General features: G+C 37.3%; 1 protein-coding gene across 2 annotated transcripts in view; it reads right to left on the minus strand.

Moving 5' to 3' along the window:
- The window catches only part of LOC136242101 (uncharacterized), a 42,110-nt gene that overhangs the window by 25,382 nt on the left and 1,203 nt on the right, over positions 1–15,525 (minus strand). The window contains exons 2-3 of one of the 2 annotated variants that reach the window (XR_010694476.1): positions 12,782–14,362; positions 11,013–12,723 (exon numbers count right to left, since the gene is read on the minus strand). The exons of the other annotated variant lie outside the window; for it this stretch is intronic. The gene's annotated coding sequence lies outside the window, so the exon portion shown is untranslated. Of the gene's footprint in view, positions 1–11,012; positions 12,724–12,781; positions 14,363–15,525 lie in introns of those variants that run through there. 2 annotated transcript variants of the gene reach the window in all.

Below are 15,525 nucleotides of genomic sequence, written 5' to 3' on the forward strand. Positions count from 1 at the left end.
GTTGGCCTAGGAGATGGCCACACAGTTGATGCAATTGGAGTGGGAAATGTCTATATTAGAATGTAGCTAGCAAAAGGTGAATCCAAAGAGTTTGTGATACACAAAGTGTTATATGTTCCAAATCTTGCATGCAACCTCTTTTCAGTGAGAGCAGCATCATCAAAGAGCAAGTCAGTGAAGTTTATTGATGACAAATGCTGGATTTACAATTGAGCTGGGGATGTTTGTGGCATGGGCTCGCTGGTAGACAAATTGTATCATCTTGATTGCAAACTGGTTCCTTCAGAGAGTGTGTCAGTGGCATTTGAGAAAAGTCGTGTGATTGATTTATGGCATCAGAGATTAGGACACCCTGGAAAACAACATCTTTCACTGACTGTGAACAAGCAACTTGTGAGTGGTATTAATGTTTCAAAAATGGAAGAGTTATCTTTTTGTGAAGGGTGTGTCGAAGGAAAAATACACCGTCAGTCTTTTCAGCCAGTGGGAGAAATTAGATCAACTGAGAAATTGCAATTGGTACACAGTGATGTGTGTGGTCCCATGTCCACAGATTCCATTGGGGGAAGAAAGTATTTTGTCACCTTTACTGATGATTACTCATGTTGTTGTTCTGTGTATTTCATAAAACACAAGTATGAAGTGTTTGAAAAGTTCAAAGAGTTTGAAACAGCTACCACTACTAGCAGTGGTCAGAGAATCAGAAGGCTACAAACTGACAATGGTGGTGAATACGTTTCAAAAGAGTTTGAGAATTATTTGAAATCAAGAGAAATTTTTCATGAGTTTACTGTTCCTCATTCACCTGAACAAAATGGGGTAGCGGAAAGAATGAATCGCACCCTAGTAGAGTCTGCTCGTAGTATGCTGTCACATGCAGGGTTTCCCAAGAGTTTCTGGGCAGAAGCAATAGCCACAGCCGCATACATCAGAAACCACATGCCAACAGCAGCAATCAGAGAAGATAAAACACCTTATGAAAAGTGGTATGGAAGAAAGCCAGATAGAAAGAAACTTGACAAGAAATCAGAGAAGCTGCGGTTTGTTGGGTATAGCATACAGTCTAAGGGATACAGACTCCTTGATGAAAATCAGAAGGTGATTGTAAGACGAGATGTGGTATTTAACGAGACAGATTTTGGTCAAGCTGAAGAGAAGCTTACTGACAAGTTTGATGTAGATGTTAGCCAAGGAGAAGCTAACACACCTGAAGTGGAACAACAGCAGCGTCCACAGCGACAGAGAAGACCTCCTGTTAGGTATGGTCAAGACGAATATGCAGACACAGTGATGCATGAGTTTGTTCATCATGTTGCATACAATGTCAACCAGGTTCAAGAGCCAAAATCATTAGAGGAGGCTTTAGCTACAGAACATGCCAACCAGTGGAGAGCTGCTGCAGATTCTGAGTTTGAATCACTAATGAAGAATGAGACATGGAAACTTGTGGAACTACCAAGTGACCGTAAACCAATTGGTTGTAAATGGGTATTCAAGGTCAAATACTGTAGTGATGGCAAAATTGAACGTTTCAAGGCACGTCTGGTAGCAAAAGACTATGCTCAGAAGTATGATATTGACTATAATGAGACATTTTCTCCTGTTGTCAGATTTTCCTCAATCAGAGCATTGTTAGCCTATGCAGTACAGAATGACCTGCTGATCCATCAAATGGATGTAGTTACAGCATTTTTGAATGGAAACTTTGAAGAAGAAATATACATGGAGCAACCTGATGGTTGCATTCAGCCTGGAAAGGAAAATCTCGTGTGTAAGCTGCAAAAGTCCTTGTATGGGCTCAAGCAATTGCCTAGGTGCTGGAACACAGCATTTCAAGAATATATGAAAGTAATTCAGTTCAAACAAAGTATAGCAGATCCTTGTATCTATGTCAAGATGACTGATGCAATTGCCATTCTTGCTGTTTATGTGGATGATCTGATTGTAATGGCCAGTACATTAGAAGAAATGCAGCAGATCTGAAGTCACGTTTTCAGATGAAAGATTTGGGTAAATTACATTATTGTCTGGGAATAAGTATTGAGCAGGATGAAGAAAGGAAATGTTTGTGGTTACACCAAAAGCAGTACATTCTGAATATGCTGGAGAAGTATTCACTCTCCAATGCAAAGGTTGTCTCTACTCCTGCAGATGTTAGTGTTCAACTTAAGAAAGATGATGGTGTCAGCAACAAAGTTGATTCAGTTACCTACCAATCAATCATTGGAAGTTTGCTGTATGCTGCGATAGCAACTCGCCCAGACATAGCTCAAGCAGTGGGAGTAGTGGCAAAGTTTAGCTCCTCACCAAATCAAGCCCACTTAACAGCTGCCAAGAGAATATTGCGATACCTTAAAGGAACTTTGAATTTAGCAATTAGATATCAAAAATTAGAAGATGAAGAATTGATTGGTTATACAGATGCAGATTGGGCAGGTGACTTGGACGATCGTCATTCTACAACTGGTAATATTTTCATGATGGGAGGAGGTCCAGTTAGTTGGTTGAGCAAAAAACAAGCAATTGTAGCCTTATCTACATCCGAAGCTGAATATGTTGCTCTTAGTTTTGCCACCCAGGAAATTGTATGGCTGAGGAAATTATTGATTACTGATCTCAAGTCTACTTCACAAAAACCAACCGTTTTGATGGAAGACAATCAAGGTGCCATCTCAATTGCCAAGAATCCTGTCGCACATGCTCGAACTAAGCACATTGATATTCGTTATCACTATATCCGTGAAGCTGTACAAAATGGAACTATTAACTTGTGCTTTTGTCCATCTGAGAACATGATAGCAGATCTGTTAACAAAACCATTACCAAGAGGACGTTTTACAATGTTACGTGATGCTATGGGACTAACTGTGAACTTTTAAGTATGTAACCTGTCGATTAAGTGGGAGTGTTGTAATATGACATAATACATGTGTGTATTACTGTGTAGCTATGTAATCAGACAGGTTGTCTCTGTAAATTACCACATAATGTAGTTAAGGTTTTGAATTAGTTTTGTAATTGTATTTACATGCTTCTAGAAGTTTCTGGACCTGTACAGAACTTTTCTGTGGTTTTGTAGGTATAAAAGCAGTTGTAACTTTTAATACTTTAGAGTAGAATTGAGTAGCTGTACACTGTGTGACACTGTTTATTGAGTTGCTGATTAAAAGCTATTTTGTAGTCAATTGTCAGGTTAATTTGCAAATCTGCTAACAGGACCATGTTCCATTTCCTATTGTTGAGGATGGTGTCACTGAAGTTTTGTGGGATTTTAATATCTACACAGATCGCCATATCTCAGCGAAAAAGCTTTATATAGTATACATTGACACAAGAATGTGAAAGTTTCCTGGGTGATTGATGTTGCTCTGTTCCAGCTGATCATCATGTGAAGGGTAAAGAAATATAAAAGATTGATAAATATCAGGATATGTGTTTGGAGATACAGCAGCTATGGAATATGAGAACGATTGTGATCCCAGTTGTGGTTGGTGCTTTAGGAGTTGTGTCTACACGTTTTGAACATCATAATAGTCAACTTAATTTACCAAATTGCATAATTCCACTGCTGCAGAAGACAGCTTTGTTAGGAACAGCCAAGATTTAAAGACGAACACTTCAGCTCTCTGGCTTTTGCTAAGCCTGAACTGTTGCTGTCTATTAGCTATCTTTACCAGTGTTGTAAAACTGTGCTAATCATTCATAAATCCCATCAAAAAAACAAAGTGTATAGATTCCCTGATAGCAAATAAATAGTTTGAGTTTGGCCACCTTTCCTTTGTTTGTAGCATTGCCGTATACAGGAAAGGTGGCCAAACTCAAACTATTTATTGCTAACAGAGAATCTATACACTTTGCTTTATTGAGAATCAAATTTGAGTGGTATCCATGAAGAGGCTCAAACCTTTTTGTTAGCATAAGCATATATACTCTCACTGTTGAAAACAGTAAGTGGGTTTCCATAGTTTTGACAGAAACCCCTTTTAAATTTAGATTACAGTGACAGAATGTTAAAATACAGCTGTAATTTTAGTGGCATGCAACTGCAGTCAACTAACATTCATTTTAACTATTAAACTCTTAGTAACACTTTACCTTTCATCATTAAAACGATCAAGATACTCTAATAGAGCAGTCATAAAACAGCTCTAATACAGCAGTCAAAGTTACAGCATAGTTACAACTTCTACCTAGAATATAATTGCATTGTGTAGTTAAATTACTAGCTACTTACAGACTTTACAATATAAAAATACTGCACTTGTAGAAACGTGACTGTTCTATTAGAGTGATTGACGGCTCAATTAAAGTAGCTATCTCGATCTACTTCAAGCATTGACTAATTCAAGCGGAGAAGCCATGCCCCTTCCCATATCAGTACGAGCGCTTTGGAAACGAGAGTAGAGAAATGGTGAGTATGTCAGTAGACAATAGAGGGGCGTGTAATTATGTCCCATTGTAAATAAACGCCTTTAAAATTTATAAATAAGCGCACTAGAATATACTGTGATCTTTGCAAGAATCTTAGGGCTGCTGTCCCATCGCTCGAAGATTGTCTTTTCATGTTGAAGAGATTTAGCTAGTGCCACTGAGACACAATTGGTGAGTTTATGGTATAACCATACATGTGTTTGTGTTGTAAAAATTAATTGTAAAAGGTGTAATAGACAAATTCCATAATAAGGCTTTATAGCATATAGAAATAACTGTTGCCCCTAGCAACCTGGATTTCCTAATATTTTTAGGTGATAACATCTAAAGTAACTTCTCCAAATTTTGAAAGGATGGCATGTATATGTGATAAGATATGACATTTTGAAATTTGTGGTTTTCCCATACATTTCTATGTGAGAGGGCTACAGTTGCCCCTTCTGGGTAATCACAAAAATGAGGTATTTCAATGTATGCAAAGACCAAAAATTCAAAAATACACGTATCTCAATTTGAGTTACATAATTTGTAGGTGTGAATGTCAACAATAATCTCTCCAAGTTATAAATGGATAGAGTATATAGGTCATAAGATATGACATTCTTTAAATCCCATGATTTGTGTGATTACTGAGAAGGAGCAACTGTTGCCCCTCTCATTGACAATGTATGGGAAAATTGCAACTTCAAAATGTCATATCTCATGACATATATATGCTATCCTTTTAAAACTTAGAGAGGTGACTTAAGACATTGACACCTACAAATTATGTAAAATTTAGGTTGCTAGGGGCAACGATTGATTTTTTCATTATTATGAAATTTGTCCATTAGCATGTACTATGATAACATGTATTTTGTACAGTGAGTCTCTATCATGATAGTATACAATTATTGGACATTGGACCAGGGTGAAAATTTTACTTTGGAGGTTGTCCAGAGATGACATTGTAGCGTATACAATCCAAGTATCTTGATAATCTCCTTCACTAATAGTACACACGGTGAAAACTGGTCATTATTGTAGGGACAAGATTTTCTGACCTAGCTTAATAAGGAGGTGGCTGCATTTTGCAGCCTTGAGCAATTGGTAAGAAGTATCTGCAATGCAGCTGGCTATAGAGATGGGTTTAGTGATGGATTTAGTGTGCGACAGCATGTGTGAGTGCTGGCAGCAAGGGGGCAAGTGTTGCTAACCAATCTGTTTGAGCGCCAAAGGCACTTATAAGCTCTTGATGTAGGTTATAGGACCACAGGTAGGTCATTTCTAAGTTGGCTGTCAGCCAAAGGTGTAAGAATTTTCACTTTTGGTACTTATAAGCTCCTGATGAAGAAAGTGATGAACTCATTATCCATAGGATATATTTTTTAGAATATCTGTTTCAGTTCTACTATATAGTAGCCAAGCATAAGACAAAAATAACACCATTCACTTCCAGCATTCCAGTGGTTTAGTACCATATATACCTGAGTAAATCAGCTAAGTAGGTGCAGTGGAACCTGTCTAAGATGGTTACTTTTGGGCCAAAACTTCTTGGCTTAATAAGCAGGTAGCTGCTTTAGCAGGGCACTGATTTAACCATATAGATGTCTCACAGGAGAATTTAAAAGTTGGCCTTCTTAGAGAGGCAGCCTTCTGTACAAGTGGCCACCAAGGCAGGTCCACTGTGTAAGAGATGAAAGCCAGGCATTAGATATTTGGCATTTCATGTGTTGAAGGCATTCCAGGGCTTTTGGTAGCATGAAATCTCACCACAGTTTGCTCTGACAGTGTTATAGTCAGCAGCCATATCAGCATACTGCCTATATAGCAGTGACACTTATCATGAGTATTTACGTCACAATGCGTTACTTTATCATCCATCTAAATACAATTCCTGAATGAGTCATTTTGTGTACAGATCAATCTGCCACAAGGTTGGCCATAAAATGACCTGAGTAAGGTTTCAGTGTATATTGTTAATCATTAATATTGTTCACAATTGTTAACTGTATGTACTCAGTTATATGCATTTTTACTTTTCATAACTTTTCCTCTTCAGGTTTACTGATGGGCACTATGCAGTTTTGTTGACTGGTCCGTGAATAATGTGGTGATTTGGAATACTGAAATGGTACATAGCATTTCTTGTATGCACATGTTGTAATATGTTGTAATGTGTCCGCACATATTAGAAATAAATATAATTATATTCTCCTCTATAAATACTCAGTTCCATTGGGTTGTAAGTGGGTTGAATATGGATCATCCAGGACATTTAGGTCACATTTTGTCCTGGCCAAGTGGATTTCATCCACTGGCAGAATGTACGGGATCAGATCACGTGTATAAATTACAGTGAAACTTGTTTATAGCCACCTTCACTCAATAAACAGGTAGCAGTGTACAAATTCTCACTTTGGAATTGGCCTTTCGAGAGAGGTAGCCTTTTTATACTGGTGGCCATTAAGACAGGTTTCACTGCAACAACCTTGATTGTACTGATGGAGTGTACATACCAGAGATGCAACAATATTCTCCACTCAGTGTCGTTTGATAGTGATGCAATAGAGACTATGTATCGTACTTAAATACTATACTGTTGCAACTCTAGTACATATTTATAACAAGAATGTGTGTTAACTGTCTAGACATACTGGAGTCACACCCACTCATCTGGATTCTACAAATGGAGTCATACCAACTTGTTGTCAGTGCACTTACTCCCAGCTATTGACCATTGCTTATCTGTGTTTGGATGAATATGCCATCGTGTGAGACCTGCTACCATGGTAGAATCTGCTGGGCCACTGGAGAATTGGAGACATTATTTTTCATAGCAGTTATATCACAGTCATTATATTGTACAATTCTTACATGAAAACTGTTGGGTATTCATGTGTCCTGTGTATGTTGTAACTACATGTGTACCCACATATAATTTTGTGTGGGGGTGTTATAAAATGCATAGTGACAAGTCTAAATATAGTTGGCGGTTTTGCAAACTTCCTTTTAGGCTAGCTACATGCACGAATTAAATATTTGCAGCCTGTTTCAACAACTGGTAACCACAGCTGGTGCTCAACAACTGGTGCTCTGTGTCATTCTTTAAGCTGCACCCTTATAGAACAAATTACGTGGGGGCATCTAATTTCAGACTAGTCCATTTGCTTTGCGAACTTTAAACATCATTGCTGACCAAACCACCCCCCATAGTGGTGTTCCTCCCAGGTTAGAAAGAAAAAATCTCCAGCAACTGTCGGTTGCCTTATGGACTAACAATAGTACAATAATCCTCAGCTATTGGGCTCTGCAGGGGTCTGATGATGACAATCTCCTTTCCCCTTAGCTATAGTTAGTAGTAGTAGTAGTAATAGTGGTAGTGTAATTGTAGTAGTAGTAGAGTTAATTTAGCTTTTTGTGTTTGCTCATTTGTTGCATGTTTCGAAAACTATTATGTAACTAGCCATTCTCGAAAACATATGTAACAATCTCAACAATACTTTTAGAGTAGTTTATAGATACAATGCCCTAAATGCCAAGTGAGTATTGTAATATGGGTTTTGTGTTTGGCCTCAGTCTAGGTTGACTGAGGACTACTGAAACTTTGTTTGGTGCTGAAATTAGGACTATAGGGTAATAATGTATGACGAAATCTATGATGTGAATCTTGAAGTGATTGAGTAACAGTGTTGCCAGATGATTGCTCCAAATTTTCATGTGAAAAATAAATTTATTCATAAAAAGTTCATAATCCAATGGTCACCCTCTGAAAACAGCATGTACCAAGCCCACATATTATAAATAGGTGGATCTCTTGGTTAGTAAGGCACTAAAAAGCAAAAAAAAAAAAAAAGGTCTCAGCCTGAGATTGCCAAAAGTTCATTAAAAGTTTGTAGATTATTTCAGGTTCACAAACAAGACAAAAAGTTTCAAAAGTTCATAAAAAATTCATAGATTATTTCAGATTCACAAACAAGACAAAAAGTTCATAAATCTATGAACTTTATTCACAACATGGCAACACTGTTGAGCAAGTATTGAAGCGATAGCAGAGCAATGAATGTTTGGAATGTACAAAGGAACCGCAAGGCATGCACCTGTGGTTGCGTCTAACTGCATGCAAAAAACAACAAAAACGAAACCTCCCCTTTGATGTCGGCAATCTTGATCTCGAAACAGTCGACATGGATTTGCTTCACTGTTTGTGTGGTAGTTACTAGTGACACGATGAGTTCAACTATAGAGTTTCAGAGGGATAGCATAAATGACGGGTGAGTTACAGGTAGGCCGAATTTGACGTTTGTTTCTATAAAATCCTCACGTGTAGTGGTTGCGTCATTTATTGTCTGCGGCACGCGTTTCTGCTTTACTGGCCATGTGACTCACTACTGTGAGTCTTGATCTATACCAAATTAATGCAATACTCAGGCTCGCCCCACGATGCTGATAGCATCTGTCTAGTATTATCAAGGGTGGTGGTATCCAGCATGGCTTTCTGTACATGTATTAGGCATTAAATTTCAAAAATAATCACCACAATCAAATGCATCTATGTGTAAGGGTTTTGCCAAATTTGGGTGAGAGTGTGGTCACAATGTAAGGACACAAGAAGCGTGCCATCAATTAGTGGGGCATGGCTACAATGTAGGGACACCGCATCATCAATTTGCTTAGGTACCAAGTGCTGGACGTGGGACAAGCAAAGTTAATATTGCATAAAGTACACTAACAGAGCAGTCACACTAACATTGGTGCTAATTGTTTCTCACTCAGGTTGGCAAATGAAACAAGGAAGTGCTGGTACCAATAGTAGTCCAGACTCTCTCTAATTCAAAATAGCTATGTTACAGACAATAAGTATATTAGTGAGGTCAATGTTTTTTTGAAAATAGAAAAACTCAAATTTTAGCTATGGAATCTTGTAGAGCTCAAAAAATGTGGCAATTTGATAAATAGGTTGGCCACAATTGCTTTTGTAATAGTTAATAATGGTTAAGTAAACAAATGGGCAGTTCCCAGAATCTCTGTAAGACTCTTGTGCTTCATTGGTAACTATGGCACAAAACAAAAACAAGTGACGTATGCGTAATTACATCACTTTGTATTGTCATTTGCATAGCATCACCGATCAACTATTATAACTGGTTAAGTTGCATCTCACAATGACCAAAGACCATTCTATCTATGATCTGAAATACTTCTCTATGTGGCAAACTATGAAACTCGTTTTCCATACATTTTCTATGGAAAGAACTTACATTGGAGATGAAGCATATGCCTTTTTGCTGTGATCACAAAAAAGAGCAACATTTTACCAGGTTAACAAAACCCATAAATCTACCGCCTAAGCCATCTACAGAACACATAGCCATTGTGCCACTTTTTAACACAATTTCAGGAGAAAAATTCCTTAATTTTTTTGGGGTTTTGACCTCACTAAGTATATACTATATTTGATGTAGTGTACATTCAGTTGTGCTGGCTCATTTAACTTCCACCTCCTAAATTCTTGAAGCTTGGTAGATAACTATGCTAGCTGGCAAACACAACAACAACAAAATAAATTGACTAAAGACTACTTATGTACTTAAGAATCTCATACAGAAAACTTGATATCGTATTGTGACACAGCTGTTAGATAGAAACACTGCGTTAGTATTTAATGTGTACAGTGAAAGTGATTTAGATACATGTATTGGTAATGGAAGCCTAGCAAGCTACCACATCAGTAACTATTTTAATGTGTTGTCATTTGTGCTGTAGACAATGTACCACTCTATCTTAGGTGTCCGGTTGACCCATTAAGGATGGATACTCCTTGGTCTCGGGGTTCACTAGTCCCCTGGAGTTGGCACTATGATGATCCACCAGGGGACATATGCACCTATGTAGTGCCCTGTGCAGCTAATTAGCATGGCTACATTACAAAATAAGGGAAAGGAAAGGCTAATCCAAAATAAGGAAAAGCTAGCCATACAAGCTAATCTGAAGTAAGGAAAAGCTAGCCATATAAGCTAATCTGAAGTAAGGAAAAGCTAGCCATATAAGCTAATTCAAAATGAATAAAAAGCTAATCCGAAACAAGGAAAAGCTAGCCATATAAGTTAATCTGAAATAAGGAAAAGTTAGCCATAAAGTGTATAATTATTATGGCTTCTCCTTGCACCTAGAATTGTAGCTTTTGCTGATGTGTGTCTTGAGTGTGCAATCTATCATAAGACTTAGCCAGATAAAATGAACCAACCTGTTTTCTATTGAGAAGGTTACAGTTCACAATAGGTCTTAGTAATTTGCAGGAAAAAATAATCTCATAAGGCTAGTGCAACTACAACGGCAATGATAATAGCAAAACATTTCCTGTGAAGAGTAAATTCCATAAATAATATAATAATATATAGATAGGTAAAACTCACTTGTAAGGTACTTCATTATTTTTATTATTAATATTTTTACTGTACAATTTCAATTTTAAGGATATGTACAGATCAAAAAGCAATATCAAAAAATCAATAAATTACATTGCAATCAAAAAATATTATTTAATAAATATAACTTGAATTGATCAATAGATGATGAATTTACAATGTGGTCTGGTAATTTGTTCTATTTGGGTACAGTGCGGGGGAAAAAAGGAACTCTGAAATGTGTTTTTGTGGCAATGAAATGGAATAAATTTGTAACAGTTAGTTCCTCTAGTAAAACTGACATTAGAATATTGGAGATAAGAATTATATGGTATTATGATTTGTTGATTTATCATTTTATAGAGCATTGACAGTCTAGTATTGGTATGGCGGGATTCTAAGATTTCATTATATAGTGTGTAATTGTGTTGAGTCTCAGGCAAGTTATACTGGGACTGGGCTTTCCCACATAATATTTGGTAGTTTTCAGTGGCAGTTTCCAGTGGTAGTGTGGCGGCATACCACAATGCCAGCAATTTCTGGAGCTCATTTGCACAGTGACTCATTATATACAATTCTTATTGCAACTCCTGTCCTAATAGATTGGTTTACAATGATTTCTTGAGCTTTGTTGTTATCAGTCTTTGTTACAATATTATATAATATATGTTGTAGTATGATGTGTGGGTGGATCAAAAGCTGCCGCCAGCATTACAGATCACTGATCACTGACCAGATCTGCTGAGAACCCTAATGTTCACAATTTTATTACATATCCTTCATTTACAAAGCCATATAGGAATGGTAAGCTGAAGTTTCAGCTTTAGAAGCTGAGAACTTTCGAAGCTACAGTGCTACACAAAGTGGTAACAACAGAAAGATCAATTTGTACAGTGACAACATGGAAAATAAACTACAGGTACTTAATTAATTATAGTCATAACTTACAAATAAAATCCTCTATATACGGAGATGCAACTTACCCCATCATGTTCTCCATGAACAGGAGAATCCATTGGCGGGTAAGTTCTTTCAGATCTTTCCTACAAGGCAAAAGCTTGAGAAAAAATGATAGTGAACCACTTGTCCAATACAAGGCAGACTAATTAATGTTTATATCTTCCATCTTCTTGGGAGCACTGACACGAAACAAAGATTTTTGAACTCTTTTTGCTTTAGGGAGCACAATGCTACCACAGTTTTTGCTAATAGCACCTTCTTTTATTGCAAAATAATTTATAGATTTTCTGCATAATATAATTTCACCCCTTCAATGCATTCTAAAACTAGCATGGCATGAGTCTCGTGTGTAGTAATGTAAATATGCATATATTGTTTTGAGATTGTATGCATTCTACAGATGAATTTAACGTTTTGGGATTGTCCATATTATGATCATGATGTGTGGGAAATATTAGAATTTGTTGAAATTAGCTTGATGTGTCTTGAATGAACAGACCCATGGCAGCTTTGACTCCAAGCTACACACCTTTACCATAATGGGATCAAGTTGTCCCCATGTTGTCACTCTTCACCCTAAGGAAAGGTGTTCTTGTCCTTCTACCTCTGAGTGCTACCACATTATGGCAGCCAAGATGGTTATTGGTGTTCAGGAAGATCTTAAATGGGTGACGTTGAATCTAACACAGCTTCGTAGAAACTAACGCAACCTAAGAAGAGCAAAACATCTGGCAGAAAGTGTCCACGTCCAGATGATTGTGATGTTATTCCTGCTCCTGATGCTGTAAAGCAGTCGAAGTCTATATGGCTAGTTAGTATATTGTTAGTTTTCATCTTGCATATAATCTACATATCACTCTAGGCGGTGACTGTGATGATGAAAGCTCTTCTACCCAGAAAACCTCTATCAACCATCACTTAAATTAGCTGCAGAGCACTGCACTGGCTGTAAGTTTAGGAGATAAATGTTAGAATTTTGTAAACTGGAAAAAAGCTTGCATTACCTGGAATATCCCATCCCAAGCTGTCCCCTGCCTCCGAAGTTTATGAAAGCAAAGGGAATTCAAATCATATTGGATATCCAGTTCAATTGTGATTTGGTAACAAATTTTCCTCCATCAAGGATCAATGAATTATGTGACTGGGCACAGGCAGAGATTGTCAAGCACTCCAATAGTAGGCATTCCAATATCCGAGACTTTTTAATAAAAAAAATTCTCCATATATTCTTCAATAGAATCCTGGCACAAAATAACAACTCATGTTTAACTTAAGATTATTCTGTCATCCAAGCTCCAACGAGGATGAAAATCACCATGAGGTTTGATTACATATAAGTAAGTTTTGTGTTGTTTTGTAATCTTCTCAAGCCTTGTAATGTATGTAGAATACTTTACAACTTTAAAAAATGTACTGTTGGGAGTAAGGTAGTAACTGGTGCTTACTTTAAAGGGTGTAGTTACTTCGCTTGGGTTAGCAACTTTCAGCTCCACAGCAATTTTCTGATGGCTGTGTCATCAACTCAAAAGTATAAACCACTTCAAAGTTGGCATAACAATGCCGTAATTGAAACCACAACTCCACCTTAGGTATTGTTGCATCATTGTGGTATATACCTCCACTTTAGTTCTTTACTTTTATAAGTTGTTAACTTGATGTTTTTGCTTAGTTGACATATCCTCTTGCTTATGGGTATACGCCATTGTATTGAGAAGTGTGCAGTAGGTGAAACACTATTTGCTCACCACAAAGTATACAAAGATGACTGAGATCTGATAAGACCTGAAGTTATTCTCATTACATCATGTACAAACTTGCAGCTAGAAGCAACTGCAGTTTTAAGACAGTCCAGGTTGCTAGATGGCAATTGTGCCATTTTTCCCTGTAAAATGTATGGAGAGCCCCTGAGAAAAAATGTACCTTTTTTCAGTTTTTAAGCACTGTGCATGCCAAAGTAGCTAATTCCAACCCAACAAATATATATTTCTGAGATCGGCAATCAATACTCTATCTATTTAACATATAAAAAGTCCATTTTTCCAAAATTTAAAATTCAGGCTGGAATGCCTACCAATAGTATTAAGTCAGCTAATTTTGTGCTCTTAACCATTACAGAGTAGTTGAAACTTTATGCTGTCTGGAGTTGTGTCTTGTCTCTGAATTTTTCTAACTAATACTCACTGAGTGGTATGGGCATTCATGAATCGATCTAGCATACTGTGCTACAGAATTATATTACTTCTTAGGTATGGTAAAATCTATGGTATTTTAGTCTCACAATTTTATATCTAAATTGTGGGGCTGGTGTTGAGCAATGGCTACTCTTCAATGTCATTGGTAATGTTTAGCAACATGTGGTGGACACACTTAGATCACTTGTTGTTGGGTTATAGACTTGTAATAAATAATAATAAATGCATGCTACAAGTATTAAACTTCATATAGACAGTTTCCAACTTGACTGTATGTGAAGACAAGCATAAATTTAACTACTGAGAGATATACAAGTCAATTTTGGTGCTCTCCCCCATTTGCTACTGTTACAGTTCCATTCTGGTTGTAGCACTGTCCAGTGTATGGGCATCCTTGAACAAAAAGGTATTTCTTTTCTTATTGCTAATCCAATTATTGGTGAACTTGTAATAAATTTTGATTGTTAATGCAGTAATGTGTATAGCTTGCATTGCATTTGTAGATGTGTGAGTCAAAGTGATTTTTATCACAGGTTACCATTCAAAGGAACCTCACCTGGCTGAAGTCAATGCTACTAGAACTAATGCTACAACAACAGGAAAGAGTGAATTGTCACCTGTAAAAGGAACTAGTGTGAAATAAACAAAGCTGCACAATAAGCAATGTTTAAAGTAAGGCAGCTGCATGTGGAACAGCAAGCTAGTCATGACGTGATAAATTTAGAAAACAACTTGAGCCAATCACATCAGCAACTGTCAAATCAGTCACCAAAGTCTGATCCACAGCTGGACAATGAGACAGCTTGGCTAACAAGTACAGTGATTGATGCTGCCCAGAAATTGTTGAAAGCCTTGCCTTGAACCATTTCAGTGGGTTTCAATCAGTGGTAGTGAGATTGACCATGCAGTTTGAAATCATGGAAACGGAATTTGTGCAAATATTGCATTGTAATTCAGGCTACTGGCTAACTATAGCCAGTGGCCTGAATCCCCAGAGTCCCACAGCCTTGGAGCCCATCTGATATTAGGTGAGTTTTTCTACCTGGTCATATTAGGCTATACGGTACTGGGTCACATACAGTCGATTGCAAAATTCTTGAAAAAAGTATGCTGTACCGTGAGTGCTTTCATAAGGCTCCTTGTAAGTAAATTTTATTGTCCTTGCCACAGATTCAACAGCACTTGAACCACACTATTCTTTTTCCTCAGTCCGGCTAATCCGGTGTCACTACAAATAGTTTTCCAGCCCACGGAATGTTTACAGCATGGGAAGAAAAATTTCAACAATTCTGCAATCGACTGTAGTACATTTAATATGCTTACAGCTAATTGTGTTAGTATATATTGCTACTCAGACCTGTGCTATTGTGGGTCACTACTATCTTGGCTAAAATCTTTCCTGAGTCACAGATCACAATATGTTATTCTGGATAACCACAAAAGTGATACCATCCAGGTCCTTTCTGGTGTACCTCAAGGCACGGTTCTTGCCCCTCTACTGTCTTTGATTTATATTAACGACCTACCTCTTTCCATCCACAATTAAGATCAAACTG

Source organism: Dysidea avara, chromosome 13, assembly GCF_963678975.1.
Source record: "Dysidea avara chromosome 13, odDysAvar1.4, whole genome shotgun sequence".
Classification (NCBI taxonomy): Eukaryota; Metazoa; Porifera; class Demospongiae; order Dictyoceratida; family Dysideidae; genus Dysidea; species Dysidea avara.